General features: G+C 54.1%; 1 long non-coding RNA gene across 1 annotated transcript in view; it reads right to left on the bottom strand.

The window, feature by feature from the left end:
• Window positions 1-7,863: 7,863 nt before the first annotated feature.
• The window catches only part of LOC106888732, a 12,675-nt gene continuing 3,277 nt past the window's right edge, over window positions 7,864-17,261 (bottom strand). Inside the window, exons 2-3 of the long non-coding RNA XR_001412168.1 lie at window positions 8,235-8,238; window positions 7,864-7,876 (exon numbers count right to left, since the gene is read on the bottom strand). This is a non-coding gene — a long non-coding RNA (uncharacterized LOC106888732). The remainder of the gene's footprint in view (window positions 7,877-8,234; window positions 8,239-17,261) is intronic.

Here is a 17,261-nt window from a genome sequence, read left to right as displayed (position 1 = left end):
TGCCCTGGGCAGGGACACCTCCCACCAGACCAGGTTGCCCAAAGCTCCATCCCTCCAGGGATGGGGCATCCACGACCTCCCTGGGCAACCTGTTCCAGTGCCTCACCACCCTCACTGTAAAGAATTTCTTCCCAGTATCTAACCTAAATCTCCCCTCCACCAGCTTAAAACCATTGCCCCTTGTCCTGTCGCTCCTCTTCTTTGTAAAGAGTCCCTCTCCGGCTCTTCTGTAGGCTCCTTTCAGGTACTGAAAGGCCGTTATAAGGTCTCCCCAGAGTCTTCTCTTCTCCAGGCTGAACAACCCCAGCTCTCTCAGCCTGTCTTCATAGGAGGGGTGCTCCATCCCTCTGAGCATCCTCGTTCTTACAAGAAACAGATAATCCCGCTTCTCCCAAGCCCATGGTCATACAAGGACAAACAGAACAGTTAAAAGATATTAACACGAATCAGGTGAACACATTTCACACAGATGAACACAGACAATTAATATGTGGCTCCTTCTTTGACAGGTGGTGGAGTCTCCTTCTCTGGAGACATTCAAACCCGCCTGGACATGTTCCTGTGCAACCTGCTCTGGGTGGACCTGCTTTGGCAGGGGGTTGGAGCAGATGATCTCCAGAGGTTCTTCCAACCCCACAGCATTCTGTGAACCTGGGATTTGCAACTCCCAGCTCCAGCCCTTGTCCCTGGGGAGCCTCTGGAAGCCACCTCCTGGGGACAGCCAGGCTGCTGCTGGTGAGGGTGAGGAAGGCAGCGCCGAGCACGTGTCGGCAGCAGCCAACCCGGCCCTTCATTTAGACAGATTAAGCAAGTTGCTTATTGCCTGTGACATAATTTAGATGAATGGTGCGGGTAATCCATCAGGCAGACCCCTGCGCGGGCCCTGCGAGCAGCCGGTGGGGGATCCCATTACCTTACATGTGTTAACAGCCCAACTCCTTTGTATAAACAACAAAGTGCCTCTCCTGAAAGGGGCCGCTTTTCCCTCATTGTCTGGGCGAGGAGCGGCGGGGTCGGCGGTGATGGATGGCGGCGGCGGCGGCGGGGCGGGAGGCGGCCTGTGCGGCGGGGGAAGAGGGACACCGTGTGGGGATGCGCCACACGAATCAGGTGAACACATTTCACACAGAGGAACACAGACAATTAAGATGTGGCTCTGTGGCTGGTGTCACCGCCGTAACTTTGGGTTCTTTGACAGGTGGTGGAGTCTCCTTCTCTGGAGACATTCAAACCCGCCTGGACATGTTCCTGTGCAACCTGCTCTGGGTGGACCTGCTTTGGCAGGGGGTTGGAGCAGATGATCTCCAGAGGTTCTTCCAACCCCACAGCATTCTGTGAACCTGGGATTTGCAACTCCCAGCTCCAGCCCTTGTCCCTGGGGAGCCTCTGGAAGCCACCTCCTGGGGACAGCCAGGCTGCTGCTGGTGAGGGTGAGGAAGGCAGCGCCGAGCACGTGTCGGCAGCAGCCAACCCGGCCCTTCATTTAGACAGATTAAGCAAGTTGCTTATTGCCTGTGACATAATTTAGATGAATGGTGCGGGTAATCCATCAGGCAGACCCCTGCGCGGGCCCTGCGAGCAGCCGGTGGGGGATCCCATTACCTTACATGTGTTAACAGCCCAACTCCTTTGTATAAACAACAAAGTGCCTCTCCTGAAAGGGGCCGCTTTTCCCTCATTGTCTGGGCGAGGAGCGGCGGGGTCGGCGGTGATGGATGGCGGCGGCGGCGGGGCGGGAGGCGGCCTGTGCGGCGGGGGAAGAGGGACACCGTGTGGGGATGCGCCGCTGCACCCCGGCATGCTGCATGCACCCCCCCGCTGCTGCAGGGCTGCATCCCTGCACCGCTGCATCACTGCATGGCTGCATTCCTTCATGGCTGCATCCCTGCATGCTGCATGCACACCCCTGGTGATGCCTGGCTGCATCCCTGCACAGCTGCATGGCTGCATGCCTGCACAGCTGCATCCCTGCACAGCTGCATCACTGCATGGCTGCATCCCTGCATGCACACCCCCGGTGCTGCCGGGCTGCATCCCTGCACGGCTGCATCCCTGCATGGCTGCATCACTGCATGGCTGCACCCCAGCATGCTGCATGCACACCTCCAGTGCTGCTGGGCTGCACCCCTGCACAGCTGCATGCCTGCCTGGCTGCATCCCTGCATGGCTGCACCCCGGCATGCTGCATGCACCCCCCTGCTGCTGCAGGGCTGCATCCTGCACGGCTGCATCACTGCATGCTGCATGCATACCCCTGGTGCTGTCAGGCTTGTATCCCTGCAGGGTTGCATCACTGCACAGCTGCATCCCTGCCTGGCTGCACCCCAGCATGCTGCACGCAGACGCCTGGTGCTGTCGGGCTTGCATCCCTGCACAGCTGCATCCCTGCACAGCTTCATGGCTGTCTGGCTGCATCCCTGCAGGGCTGCATCCCTGCACAGCTGCATCCCTGCATGGCTGCATCACTGCTGCATCCCTGCATGCACACCCCTGGTGCTGCCGGGCTGCACCCTTGCACAGCTGCATCACTGCATGGCTGCATCACTGCATGCTGCACGCACCACCCCCGGTGCTGCTGGGCTTGCATCCCTGCACAGCTGCAGCCCTGCACAGCTGCATCCCTGCATGGCTGCATTCCTGCCTGGCGACGCCTGGTGCTGTCGGGCTTGCATCCCTGCACAGCTGCATCCCTGCACAGCTTCATGGCTGTCTGGCTGCATCCCTGCAGGGCTGCATCCCTGCACAGCTGCATCCCTGCATGGCTGCACCCCAGCATGCTGCACGCACACCCCCGCTGCTGCAGGGCTGCGCCCTTGCACAGCTGCATCCCTACATGCAGCACACTGCACCTGCACACGCAGCACGGCTGCATCCCTGCATGGCTGCATCCCTGCATGCTGCATGCACACCCCTGGTGCTGCCTGGCTGCATCCCTGCGGGGCTGCATCCCTACATGCAGCACACTGCACCCACACACACTGAACGGCTGCATCCCTGCACAGCTGCATCCCTGCATGGCATCAGGCACCTGGCTGCATCCCTGCACAGCTGCATCCCTGCTGCATCCCTGCATGGCTGCATCCCTGCATGCACACCCCTGGTGCTGCCTGGCTGCATCCCTGCAGGGCTGCATCCCTGCACAGCTGCATCCCTGCTGCATCCCTGCATGGCTGCATCCCTGCATGCACACCCCTGGTGCTGCCTGGCTGCATCCCTGCGGGGCTGCATCCCTACATGCAGCACACTGCACCTGCACACGCAGCACGGCTGCATCCCTGCATGGCTGCATCCCTGCATACAGCACATTGCACAGCTGCAGGGCTGCATCCCTGCATGCAGCACAGAGTGCAGCTGCATCCCTGCATGGCATCAGTCACCCCCAGCTAACACCAATCCTCGCTAAATCCCCCTCAGCTGCTCCGGGGGGTGTTTTCCTCCCCCTCCGCTGTTGTCGCTGGGTACCGGGGTTGTGACCTTGTCCCCTCCCACAGCCAGACCTCGACAGGTTTCCAGCTGTTTAAACCAAGTGGTTTGAGGAGACCATTTGTGGCTTGTTCTTCATAAATTCCGAGGTGAGACCTGACCTCTGCCGTGCTGCGGGTGGGGAATCAGGAGCTGAGAAGTCCCAACCCTGGCACACTGGGGCATCTGATGAGGAGGATTCCCCATACCCAGCCTTCATCCCCTGGCACAGCCCACAGAACCCATTCCAGAGCCCACCCAGCAGTTGAACCACCCAAGATCTTCCCCAGCAGGAGAAGTCCCTGCCTCACTCCAGCCTTAAAACCAGCCACCAAAGTCATTTCTTGCTCCTCAACTCCCCACCAGGAACATTATCCCTTAATTGCTGCATTTATTCAGACTTATTCTGTATATCTAACAATAATGAGTATATTAGATATGTAATTATTACTGTCATAAACGTAATAGTGACAAAACAATAATTGAAATAGTGTCTATGAGGATAATTCACCATTGCAATTAATACTGCCCTGCTTAGTTAATATGTCACAGTTTAAAATAAATGCTGTCATTACTCTATTACTAATACTGTGTTATAATAATTATTGCGGTAATAATTAAGTGTCTATAGCGATCACGGATTGCCATGGATGGGAATAAAAATCACCGTAAATAACACGGGGGGCAGGGGGGGGGACAAGCCAAGCATCATCCCCCAAAGCATTCCAGCATCCTTGGAGTGCTGGATGGGAGGACGTACAGTTTCCACAGCATCTTTCCTTTCCTGGGATGTTCCCCCCCCGGGCACCCCAGGAAAGCATCAGTCATCCCCAGCTACCACCAGTCCTCGCTAAATCCCCCCAGTTTGTGCTGGATCCCTCCCCTTGGAGGGTTGTCACCCCCAGCCAGATCTTTTCCATCTCCTCCCTGGTGCCAAATCCTCTGGGATGGGCACATTTATCCCTGGAAATGTCACCCCACAGCAGCAGAGGAGGGTCCTGTGCTCGTGGCTGCGTGTGTCCGGTGATAATTGCATATCTAATATACTCGTTATGGTTAGAAATAGAGAGTAAGTCTGGATAAATGCAGCAATTAAGGGATAACGTTCCTGGTGAGGAGCTGAGGAGCGAGGAATGACTTTGGTGACTGGTTTTAAAGCAGGGACCCTCCTGCTGGGGAAGACCTTGGGCGGCTCAACTGCTGGGTGGGCTCTGGCACTTTGGGCTGGTTCTGCTAAAAACGGGAGGAGAAAAGACCAGAGGCAACAGCAATGAAAGGCAGATGGCCTAAGTGCTGGCTGGCAGGAGCCAGGAGCAGATTTCCAGGGGCATCTCCCTGCTGCAGCACCCACACTTGTGCCCACAGGTGACAACAAACCTCCACAGGGATGCCCTATCCCTTGGGAAGAGCTGGGAGAGATGGGATGAGCTTGGCAGGTTGCTCCCAACACGTGTGAAGAGGCTTTAAAGCACCCGGCGCTGCCAGAATCATCAATTGCTCCACTTTGCCTTTTTTTTTTGGTACAGAAACTTCCATGATGCAAACTCTCCTGGCCAGTTTGCAGCCAGTTTGCAGCCAGTTTGCTGGTCCTCTTCATTTCTTTATCCCCCTGCCCATGCCTTTATCGAGCGTTTTTTTTCTACCCAATGCAGGTACTTCATGATAACTCAACTTTACTGGAGCTCAACTCAATTTTCTCAGATTAAATAAAATTTCAAAGTGTCACTCACTAGCAAACTATCAGTTGGAAGGTGGTTGATTTTTCTAACCCTATCTCTGGTCCAATTACAATTTTTAATCTATATGTAGATAATGGTGAACAAAACCCCTGTAGAAATGTCAAGAGTGAGGAGGTTATTAGCTTAGTTTTAATTACTGTCTATCATTCTTAGAAAACCACAGTAACCTGATAAATTAGGTGACAGCTCCCGTTGTAGGAGTTTAGGTGGGCTTTAAAGGCAGATGATTTTTATTTTTTTTTTTAACCAGAGGTATTTTGGGGGGATTTGGGCTGTCCTTCCAGGTGGGCAGCGTTGATGTTAGAAGATTTTTCTGGCTCTCCTGATGCCTCCTCATCCTCAGAGCAGGCACCCATCTTCCTGCAGCACCTTCCCCTTACAGAGCACCCAGCTCCAACAGCAGGGAAACCCCCGGTGTCTTCCGCTGGGAAGATGCTGGCGAAACAGCTTATTTGTTCAAAACATCATTTGAGGTGAGTTTTGTTTCTAAATGAGCAGGGGACGGCGCCCGGCGCTCGTCTCGTTGACAAACAGTGTGTCCATCGCTTTTAAGGAGACAAGCTGCCATTTCGCTCCCCCTTGAAAAAGCACATAATATGACAGGTGAAATGTCAGAAATGAGACTAAAGGCTCGGGGAAAACATTCTTCAGCTGTGAAGTATTCCCGCTAGGAATGTTAAACCTTAGATTAAACGTAAATGTCTCTAAAAGCCCGGAACGCGGCACTTTTCATCAGCTGCACCCCCCCCGACATGTAGACACACACGTCGCCACGCGTGTACACGTGGGGCTGGTTGGGGCTGGACCCGGTGCCTGTTTCCAGTGACTCTGGAGCTGTTGAGATGGGTCCTGGCAACAGCAGGGAAACCCCCGGTGTCTTCCGCTGGGAAGATGCTGGCGAAACAGCTTATTTGTTCAAAACATCATTTGAGGTGAGTTTTGTTTCTAAATGAGCAGGGGACGGCGCCCGGCGCTCGTCTCGTTGACAAACAGTGTGTCCATCGCTTTTAAGGAGACAAGCTGCCATTTCGCTCCCCCTTGAAAAAGCACATAATATGACAGGTGAAATGTCAGAAATGAGACTAAAGGCTCGGGGAAAACATTCTTCAGCTGTGAAGTATTCCCGCTAGGAATGTTAAACCTTAGATTAAACGTAAATGTCTCTAAAAGCCCGGAACGCGGCACTTTTCATCAGCTGCACCCCCCCCGACATGTAGACACACACGTCGCCACGCGTGTACACGTGGGGCTGGTTGGGGCTGGACCCGGTGCCTGTTTCCAGTGACTCTGGAGCTGTTGAGATGGGTCCTGGCCAAGGGCAGGGCAGGGGATGGAGAAGAAGTGTTGGATTTTGACTCCACACTCAGGGCAGGAGCAGGTTTGGAGCAGGACAGGGATGATCTTCCACCCCTGTGGCCACCACACTGCTCTGGAGGGTTTCCCAAACCCTCATTTCCAAAATGCTGGGAGTTGGGAAGGGGCCAGGCTGCCCTCTTTTCTGTGGGAGGGATGTCAGGGGGGGATGATCCAGCCACAGTGAGGATCCCCCGCAGTGCCGTCCCCCCCCAGGGGCTCTGTGGGGCTCGCAGGTCCGCGGGGATGTGTGACAGGGCTGTATCCATCAGCCAATAAACAGTTCATTGCACGGAAAGAATTATCTTTGCTGGCATTAAGGTCGGCTGTAACACAGACATTATTACTAGCGGGAGGCATATAAGTAGAGCCTGTGGCAGATCGCAGCCTGTAACTCTTTATTATTTATACTGAAGCTCCTGGGAGGCAGAGATGTGGGTCCCCGGAGCCCACAGGGATGGATCGTTCACCCTGTGATTCGTGGGGACACCCTGGGATGGGGCAGAGGGGGTGGAGAGCTGTGATGCCACAGCTCCTTCCATGTGGTCCTGGCATCACGGTCCTGCCCCAGCCAGGTCTGTGCATCCCCAGGAGCCCTGCTTTAGCCAGGAATAACATGGGAATGAGGCCCCACCTCGAGTACTGTGTCCAGTTTTGGGCCCCCTACCATAAAAAAGACATCGAGGTGCTGGAGCGGGTCCAGAGAAGGGCAACAAAGCTGGTGAGGGGTCTGGAGCACAAGGCTTGTGAGGAGAGGCTGAGGGAGCTGGGGGTGTTCAGCCTGGAGAAGAGGAGGCTGAGGGGAGACCTTATTGCTCTCTCCAACTCCCTGAAAGGAGGGTGTAGAGAGATGGGGGTCGGTCTCTTCTCTCAAGTCACAGGCGACAGGACGAGAGGAAATGGCCTCAAGTTGCGCCAGGGGAGGTTCAGGCTGGATATTAGGAAAATATTTTTCACTGAAAGGGTTATCAGGCATTGGAATGGGCTGCCCAGGGAGGTGGTTGAGGCACCATCCCTGGAGGTGTTTAAGGGATGTTTAGATGTGGTACTGAGGGATGTGGTGTAGGGGAGGACTTTGTAGAGTAGGGTGGATGGTTGGACTCGATGATCCCAAGGGTCTCTTCCAACCTGAATGGTTCTATGATTCTATGATTCTATGATTAAGCTCGATTTTTCTCTAAATAAAACTTACCTGCAGCACACTGCCCGGGTCCCAGCAGCTCCCGCCGAGCCCCAGGGTGATGTTAAATGCCATCATGGGTCAGAAAGTCACCGCTGTCCCGGCGGCCAGACATTGTCATGGAAATCCCGACGCTCTTCCGCTCTTCCCGAAATTAAAATGTGCCTCGTCTATAAGTTGTTATCAAAAATAGAAGCATTTTATCTATCTTTAGTACAGAACACAGATTGCATGGAGACATTCAATTTGGAGTCAATTTAAATTTCAATTGTCTGTGAAATCTAAATCAATAGGCTATAGTTCAATGGCGCTTTAATAAAACAGGACATAACAGAGAAATCATTAGGGATTACATATGATAAGAGATTGAAAACAGTGTCTGTGTAATGGTGGAGGAGCCATTAGAGAATTACCTCAAGCATTTGCAAGTAAACCAACAGCCTCCTTCTCCTCCTGAGACTAACAAGAAGACTTAATTGTGCTGCAGCAGCTAAAAATACATCTCTGTCAGCCCTTGGATTGGTAGACGATTTACAGGGACATAAAACCGTCAGGGGGCTCTGCTCCCCGGCCACCCTCTGGTCCCCCACTGCCACCCCTCGTCCCTCTGGCCATCCACGCTCCAGGAGCTGCTCTGCAGGGGGGTCTGGCAGAGCCACAGCTCCCCTGCACGTCCCCAGTTGTGTAATCACCATCCCTAGTTAATGGGAAGGTAATTGAGGGTCTGGGCAGCTCTGGACACCCAGCCAGGTATTTAGAGGTGATAACTACCTGTGGTGATATATTACCCCGGGTTAAACCTTCCCCTGATTTATGCGGACGGTGCAACATAGAGCAGCTCCCAAACAGCATTATTTGACTTTTATTTGCATTTAATAATAATTCACTTTTCCTCAGCTCGTTGCAAATTATCACAATCAGGCGGAAGATGAGATTGGATTTCATCAGCCTTGGTTTCCCCGCTCCTCGGTGAGAGAATCATCTGCATAGAAATGGCATCTTCGGGGTGAGAGGGGAGGATGGTGATCACTCACCTGCCGTGCGAGCGGTGCTGGCCCTGACCCGGCTGTACCCAGGTCTCCTGGTGAGGAGCAGGAGCAGGAGCAGCCATCCTGACACCTCATGGGTGGGTGAACCTTGAGGACATCAGCCGAGGGGCTGGCTGGAAGGAACAAAGAGCTATTGTTGAGTGAAGAGGAAGGGATGTGCCACAGCCATACTGGTCCCAGCTGCTGGAAGAGAGGTGGAGGCAGTGAGGAGGGGAGGAAGAGGGGAGACTGGGTTGGGTTGGATTGGGTTGGAATGGAATGGGTTGGATTGGATTAGATTGGGTTGGATTAGGTTTAGACTGGGTTGGATTGCATTGGGTTGGGTTGGATTGGATTGGGTTGGACTGGGTTGGATTGCATTGAATTGGGTTGAGTTGGACTGGCTTGAGTTGGGTTGGACAGGGTTGCATTGGGTTGGACTGGGTTGGATTGGATTAGATTGGGTTGGATTTTGGATTAGGTTGGGTTGGACCGGGTTGGATTGCGTTCGATTGGATTGGAATGGATTGGATTGGGTTAGATTGGATTGGGTTGGACTGGGTTGGATTGCATTGAATTGGGTTGAGTTGGACTGGCTTGAGTTGGGTTGGACAGGGTTGCATTGGGTTGGACTGGGTTGGATTGGATTAGATTGGGTTGGATTAGGTTTAGACTGGGTTGGATTGCATTGGGTTGGGTTGGATTGGATTGGGTTGGACTGGGGTGGATTGCATTGAATTGGGTTGAGTTGGACTGGCTTGAGTTGGGTTGGACAGGGTTGCATTGGGTTGGACTGGGTTGGATTGGATTAGATTGGGTTGGATTTTGGATTAGGTTGGGTTGGACCGGGTTGGATTGCGTTCGATTGGATTGGAATGGATTGGATTGGGTTAGATTGGATTGGGTTGGACTGGGTTGGATTAGATTGCATTGGATTGGATTAGATTGGATTGGACCGAGTTGAATTGGATTGGGTTGGATTAGGTTGGGTTGGCCTGCATGGCAGAGGGATGTTCCAGTGCTGGTCCCCAGTCTCCTGCCCTCTCACTGGAGCCATCCCTGTGTGAACCTTTCCCAGGCAATGTCCCCCTTCAGCAATTAAACTAAGAGCAGTTTTAATTGCTGCAAATTCTCTTTGCACCCGTCTAGAGGGGAATCAAGGTGACAGAAGACATTGCCCTGATCACAAGAGTTCTGTGAGGTTGTCAGAAAAGCCTCAACAGCCAAACCCAAGGTGTCCTCAGCCACCACAGGGCGGAGAGGTGCGTGTGTGGATGAAGGGAGGAGTTTACCAGACAGAAATTTAACATGAAAGGACTGAACTGACACAGAAATCTCCATCCCTCTGGGGAGGTGTGGAGTGGCTGCATGGCCCTGGCACTGCCCAGGAAGCCACCAAGATGATGCTGAAGCTGCTTCTGGGGGGCAGAAAGCTCTGCTCAGCCAGAGAAAGGCTGGTTTTGCCTATTTTATACCAGTGTGATGGGGAAAAAAAAAAATCTAAACCCAAGATTAACAATTTCAATAACAAACCAAGTGAAGTTAAGGGCATTTGAAAAATGTTTTTACAACCTTTGGTTAACCTGCAGTAACAGCTGTTTGAGTGTGTATAAATAAGACTATTCTGTGGAGGAGACAGGAAAAATTGGTTTTATTTTAAAGGACACTGTTTGGCTCCCGCGGTGCAGTGGCATCTGAGGAAATATTGCGTAGCGGCAACCGCGCGTCATGTTTAATACTCAGAAATGCAGCCACGGAGAGCAATCCATTTGCTGGCTCCTGACAGCTGGAAAGCTGGGGTGTATTTTAAAAGCAACTTCTCTCTCAGAAGGAAAATTTCGAGGGGGATGCAGATGAAAAAAAAAAACAAATCCCAAACCTTCCAGAGAGCCAGGATGCTTTTCAGGCTGTGAGCTGCCTGGCCAGGGATGCAGGGGGCATGGTCCAGGGATGCTCAGAGGGCATGGTCCAGGGATGCTCGGGGGGCACAGAGGAGGCTCGGTGGGGGCTGCCCAGCTCTGCCTTGCCATCAACACTGCAATCATGTCCCCATCAGGACCAATGTGCCCCCAGCCCCGGGTGGTGGCACCCACCTTCCCAGCACTGCAGGGACAGGGGCTGCCACCCGCCACAGCCCCAGGAAATACATCCCCTGGAATAAGGGCTGTAAAATACAAATAATCCCCAGTGCCCCTTTTGTTAGGAAAAAATCATGGCCTGGCTTGGAAGCAGAGACATTCTTTTCTCCACCTGGAAATAAAAGTGTCACGCTGGTTGCCACTTCAAGCCCCGCCAGAAAGGACTCGGGAGCCCACTAAAGAGTGAGACTTTAAGCCTCGCCGTTAAGAATTACAAGAAATCCGCTGGGCAGCGTGGAAATACAAGAAATACTACAATGCCAGCGCTAAAACCTAATGAGAAATGGAACAAGCTGAGACAGAAGCTTAACAAGAAATACTGGACAAGTCCCCCAAGAAAAACTACAGGCAGGAGCGGAGAGGAGCTGCCAGCCAGCTCTGCAGCTGTATTGATCAGGGCTGGAGAAATAAGAGGAGGCCTTTGGAAAGTAGATAAACAGGGAGATATACAGCGGGAGAGGTCCAGAACTGATGAAAACAGGAGAAAATGCAGCTTAAATCAAAGGGCAAATACACAGAAAGAGAAAAGGTAATAGGATTTGTGTTTATGGCTAAAGAGGAGAGTTGTGGGGAGGTGATGAGACGCGGCGGTAATTGAAAAGAAATGGAAAATGGGAGCTCAGTATAAATATTTTCTTGGGGGAAAGTGGGCTGAAAACTTGAAATAAGCCGTTATTAATATCAGTTCCAGCCTGAATCTGGGAAGAATATGCAGGGAGGTGGGAGGGAGGGGGGTGTGGGCGAGGGATGGGGAGCGAAAGTAAGGGCTTAAGGTGCAGAATAGCTTCTACCTGCCCAGGGTGGGTGCCAGGGGTCGGGGCAGGAGGTCTCCTCTGCCTGGGCAGAAGGATGAGGATCCCCCATCCCCACTTACCCCGTGGCAATGCCCCCTGCCCCAGCCTGTCCCCTCCTGCTTGCCCTGCGATGCTGCTGTGGCTCGGGGGGTGCTCCCCAAAAGGGAGGGGGGGCTGTGACAAGCTCCTGGGGCAGTGACAGTGTAGGGCTGGGATGGTGTGGGGCAGAGATGGTGTGGGGCAGGGCTGCAAGGTCCTCTGCCCACCCTGGGGCAGGAGATGGACATGCAGCATGGTCCAGGGGCAGGAGGATGATGCTTCCTCTGAGGGAAGCACGGAGTTAACCCCAAAATTGTAGGGATCCAGGGCTCGGGACCAAGCAGAGGGAGTCCAGGACCCACGGTGTGGCTGTGTGGGGCTGAGGGACCACGGGCTGCTGCCTGCCCCCACCTCCCAGACTCGGGTGCCATAAAGCAGGGAGCTGATACACAAATTCTCCGCCTCCTGCCTACTAAATCTCGCCTGTCTCTGACTTGCTGCAGGACACACTCACCAGCATCCAGAAAATATGTGCTGGGTGCAGGAATTTGCAGCCTCCTCTCTCCCTCCGTCAGTGCCGGGCAGGGGTGGGAGGCTCCCACACTGGGTTGAGGTGGGGGGGTACTGGGGGACACTGGGCAGGGGGTTCAGCATCCACCTTGCACACTGGGGTCTCTCCTGATGTCCTGGGGGGGTGACCCCCACTGGGTGGGGGGAATCTGGGGGCAGCCCCATGCATCCCACCCAGCTGCAGTGGGTCTGGATGCCTGCACAGGACCCTGAGCCCCAGGTGGGGGGGACTGGGAGGGGGCTCTGCCCCATAGCATCCCCCCAGGTGCAGCCCATCCATCCTTCTCCCAGAGGGGGATTTTAGGGGAGGCTTCGCAGCCGCCCCAGCCGGGGGTGGGGGGCTATTTCCAGGGAGGGATACATCATCCCCCCCCGGCCCTGCGCCCCTCACAGCTCTCCAACCATCTCCACGGTTGCCATGGCAACGAGAGAGGAAGGTTCCCCTTCTCCTCCCGTGATGCTCGGCGCCAGCATTCCTCCGCATGGCCATGGAGCTGCTGGGCCGCCGCTGAAATATTAATCAGAGCTAATTGCCAGGAAGTCACACACACACACCCCCAATCCTCCTTGCTGATCGTGGCAGCTGGTGGCACGGCATCACCCCCAGCCCCACGGATTGCCCTCCATGGCACGTGGTGGGGTAGGGGGACCCGGTGTCCCCAAACCTGGCTGCCACCGGGGCCCTGCAGTGGCAGAGTATCATTTGGCTGGTCCCCCCCAGCTCCTTCTAAATGCCACCAAACCTCACACCGCGCTGATGGAAAGCTGATATATTCCCCACATCTGAAAAAAATGTAATTAAATGGAAAGGTCGTTCTTATTTATTCTTTTGTTACGCAAGCCCCCAGCTATCAAATAGCCAAATTAAGTCTTGGGAGCATTTAATGAAGGGTCGGGGCTGGAGGCAGGGGCTGGGGATGCTCTGGGGCTGGGGAGATGTTGCAGAGATGGGCTGTGGGGCAGGGATGGGGTGGCAGTGGCACCGCAGCCCCAGCCCCACACATTACCAGCACAAAGAGCGCAATATTCACAGGGGAAGAATTTTTTTTTTTAATAGGACCCCGTGGAGACATCAGAGCAATTTTCAAGGAGGTTTGAAGCCACCGGGAAGCTTATTAGATCCGTTCTGCAGAGTTAATTTGATGTTGGTAATCAGTGAGCAAGTTAAGCAGTTAAGGAGATAGTGGCTGCTGAATGGTTTGGCTGTTTAGCCGGCTTGTAAGCAGTGGTTACTAATGAGCGGTTCATGAATATGAATGAGAGATGATTACAGTGTGGAAAGGGCAGTCAGCAAACCATAAACTTAATTTTAATCTTTTTATTATCAAAGTCACGTTATTAATAATAGACTTTACATTAAGACCAAGCTTCATCAGCCAATTACCGCGCTCCCCTGCATCCTCCGGCACCGGGCTCCTGGGGGGGGGGCTGAGGCTGGGAACCACCGTGCCATGCCGTGCCCATCACCGGGGCATCTGGTCACCTCCAGCAGCCTGGGCTGGACCTGGGTGACCCTCACCCACCCCCCTGCCCGGGGTTGATGCTTGTAGAGTGAGACCACCCCGTCCTCCACCAGGACCACGGTAGCCCAGCCCCACCAGCCACGAGCATCCTGGTCACCAGTGCCACCATTGGGGTGGCACATCGAGGTGGAACACTCCCCCTCACTCCCTGTAAAAGGATGGTCCTATTGTCTCTGTGTCTAATTAATTATAATTATTTTGTCCTGGCACTATCAATACAGGGCTGCTCGTGTAATGAGGCAGCAGTTCCTTGTGCGAAATGCTGAAGCAAGGGATGTAGAACATGTTAAAAAATATTAATCTACAAATGAAAATGATTTTAATTGGATTCTGCCTTTGGGGTCGGGTCACCGTTACATTTTCAATCAGAGTTGTCCAGTCAGCAAAGCGCCCGCACAGCCCTTTCAAATGGAAACGGCGAGTGGCTCGCAGAGGTTAATAGGAATGTTGGAAAATAAATAGGTTATTGATTGATAATAACAATAAGCTGACTCCAGTCCTACCTTGGTGACCTTCCCTCACCCAACTTAGAGAAAACTCAGTTAGCATCTAATTATGGATCGCCTTACAATCCCACGTATTAATGAGCGGGCTGGGAGCTCGCTGTCGGCGGAGGGGAGATGTGGAGTGTGACCATCCAGAGCAGCCAGGGCCACTCTTGAAGGTGCCATCGTGCCCTGGGGAGACAGCACAGGGGACCTCATGGGGCTTCGGACTGAACCTGTTCACCAGAAATCACCCTGACCCCTTTTCCTCCCCATCCATCCCCGCTGCACCCCCGCTGCTGGGACCACCAGTACCTGCTGGGCTGGTGGCCACTGGGGTTTTGTCTTGTGAGCTTCTCCTTTGGGAATATCCAGGCTGATCTTTAACCATCTCTGATCACAGGGATGGATGATGGAGAGACTTTTCCCTTCTAGAGCATCCCTGCCTGCTGGTCACAGGGATGGATGATGGAGAGACTTTTCCCTTCTAAAGCATCCCTGTCTGCTGGGGGATGCCCAGGAAGGGGGTGATGCTCGCCCACCTGGGGCTGCAGCCAACGCAGCCACGGTCCACTTTGCTCCAGGGAATCCCCGCTGCACCCCCGCTGCTGGGGCCACCAGTACCTGCTGGGCTGGTGGCCACTGGGGTTTTGTCTTGTGAGCTTCTCCTTTGGGAATATCCAGGCTGATCTTTAACCATCTCTGATCACAGGGATGGATGATGGAGAGACTTTTCCCTTCTAGAGCATCCCTGCCTGCTGGGAAGGGGGTGATGCTCGCCCACCTGGGGCTGCTGCCACTTTGCTCCAGGGAGGGGGGTTTAAATACTTCTGGTGGTGCCCCAACCAAGTGGCAGCCACTGCCTGGTTCTGCAAAGGTGGCAGAAGAAAGGACGGTGGCTTCGCGGGCGCGGAAGTTTGCAACTGGTATTTTAATTGCTTCAAGATGTGCCAGGATCTCCTGCCTTAAGCTCCGGCTTTGCTCATTATTCCACATATGGCTCTCGGCTCTGTTTGCTGCGAGATATGAAATAGTCATAACCATCTGGGAAACAAGTGGATTCCAGCTGGTTGGCATGGCTTTCGTGGAAGGAGGTTCTTCCTCACCCGGAGCTGACAGCCCGGGGCAACCCCCCTCCCCACGGGGAGATGCCATCGCTGCCCACGCAGTACTGCATGGCAATGGGGTGATGCTTGTGGCTAACAACAGTTTTCCCATTTAAAGTGCATTTTTCCCTGCTTTCCCTTGGTTTCCAGGGGTGTTTCTGTGCAGACCCTCCCAGGAGAGCAGGCAGGGTGACCCGGTGGCCCCAGGCACGGCTCATGGGGGTGTGGGGCTCCCACCTCACCCAGGGTTTGCTCAGAACTGAGGTTTGGCGAGGCTGGAGGCAGAGCGTTAGGGGATATGGAGGTGCCCAGGGAGGTGGTTGAGGCCCCATCCCTGGAGGTGTTCAAAAGACGGGTTGATGTAGTGCTGGGAGGTCTGGTTTAGTGATGATGCTCCTTGTTTGTTGTGTGGGTGTCTATTTTTGTCAGTCAGGTTGACGGTTGGACAAGATGATCTTTAAGGTCCCTTCCAACCTAGAAGATTCTGTGATTCTGTGATTCTGTGCTTCCCCAGCTGGCACCGCCACAGCCCTGGGTGTAAACACCCTGAAAAGGCCCAAACACCCCAAAAGTTCCTGAAAGAAGTTTCATTTTGCACTGCCCATCTTTTTAACATTTTCAGAATCCTAACTCGATGGAGTTGTGGGAGTGAGAAGCAACCAGAAATAAACCAAACCAGGAGAGCAGCACAGTTTGGGACTTCATGGATTTAATTAGTCTTACTTCCACCTTCTTAATGAGGTTAGGTCAAGGAGCCGTATTTAAATTCACTCTGTGACGGACCAAACACAGTCCCTCCGTGGTGTCCCTTGGGGACAGCAAATACCCAAAGTTTCCTAGGATCAAACTCCAGCACTTGACAAAAAAAGGGTCCGTGTGATGGGCGGGTTGCTCGGTGACAGCCCTGTCACTGCCAGCCACCTCCAGCACCCGCGTGGCTCCGTTTGCCACCCGGAGTGAAGGCAGGGAGGGGAAAAATGGAAAATTAATATTTGTTTTTAATGGCATTTTTACAGATGTGGGAGCAGAGACACTAAAACCTCGTCACAGCAGCCTCCCTGGTGTACCCCGGTAGCTTTAGGGCTGGCACCGGGACCTTTGGGAAAGCTGGGGGTGCTCAGGGCTTCCACATTCCCATTGGCAAAGCCCTTCCCATGGAGACCCTTCGCAGGTGGCAGAGGCACCGGTGCCGCTCACAGAAATGCCACCCATCAGTTTCACCGAATGGCTTGGCAATTTGATGCAAATGAACAGCATTTCTCTTGCTTGTACACATTTTTCTGTCAACACGTGTTTTGAGAGACTTGCTGTGACATGTCAAAATGCTGCTTATTTGGGGGAGGGGGGGGAAATAAACACTGCGGTTTGGCTGCTGCCCCCCCCGTACCACCGGGAACGCCCGGGCAGGAGCCATGGTAGCCGGTGGCTCTCCAGGTTAGGGACCTTTGTGTGACCATCCTGTTCTGGGCTGGAGGTGCCACCTTGTCCAAAATGCCTCCTCCACACAGGGCTTTACCCCGGGCAGTGAGGGATGGGGGGTGCCACTGCCAGCTCCTGCAGGTCCCTCTGGGGAGGGGGGAGACCTGGGGAGGGTCCGGGCTGAGCCTGACGCTGCTGGGACCAAGCCCTTGCTGCAGACACGGGTTTGGGGTCCCCCTGCTTCTCCCCGTTGCTGGTGGGTGGGGGATGGGTGGGGGTGCTGGCCCTTAGCCCCTTCCCCGGGGGGGTTCGGGGTGCACCCAGGCATCGGTGGCACATGCGGGATGGGGGGGGCTGGACCGGTCCCTCTGCCCTCACTGCTGCCGCCGGGAGCTGGCACAAGGCTGCGGGCAGGGGGCGGGAAG

Source organism: Calidris pugnax, unplaced genomic scaffold (assembly GCF_001431845.1).
Source record: "Calidris pugnax isolate Ruff unplaced genomic scaffold, ASM143184v1 scaffold130, whole genome shotgun sequence".
In the NCBI taxonomy this organism is placed as follows: domain Eukaryota; kingdom Metazoa; phylum Chordata; class Aves; order Charadriiformes; family Scolopacidae; genus Calidris; species Calidris pugnax.
This window is presented reverse-complemented; position numbering and strand designations above follow the sequence as displayed.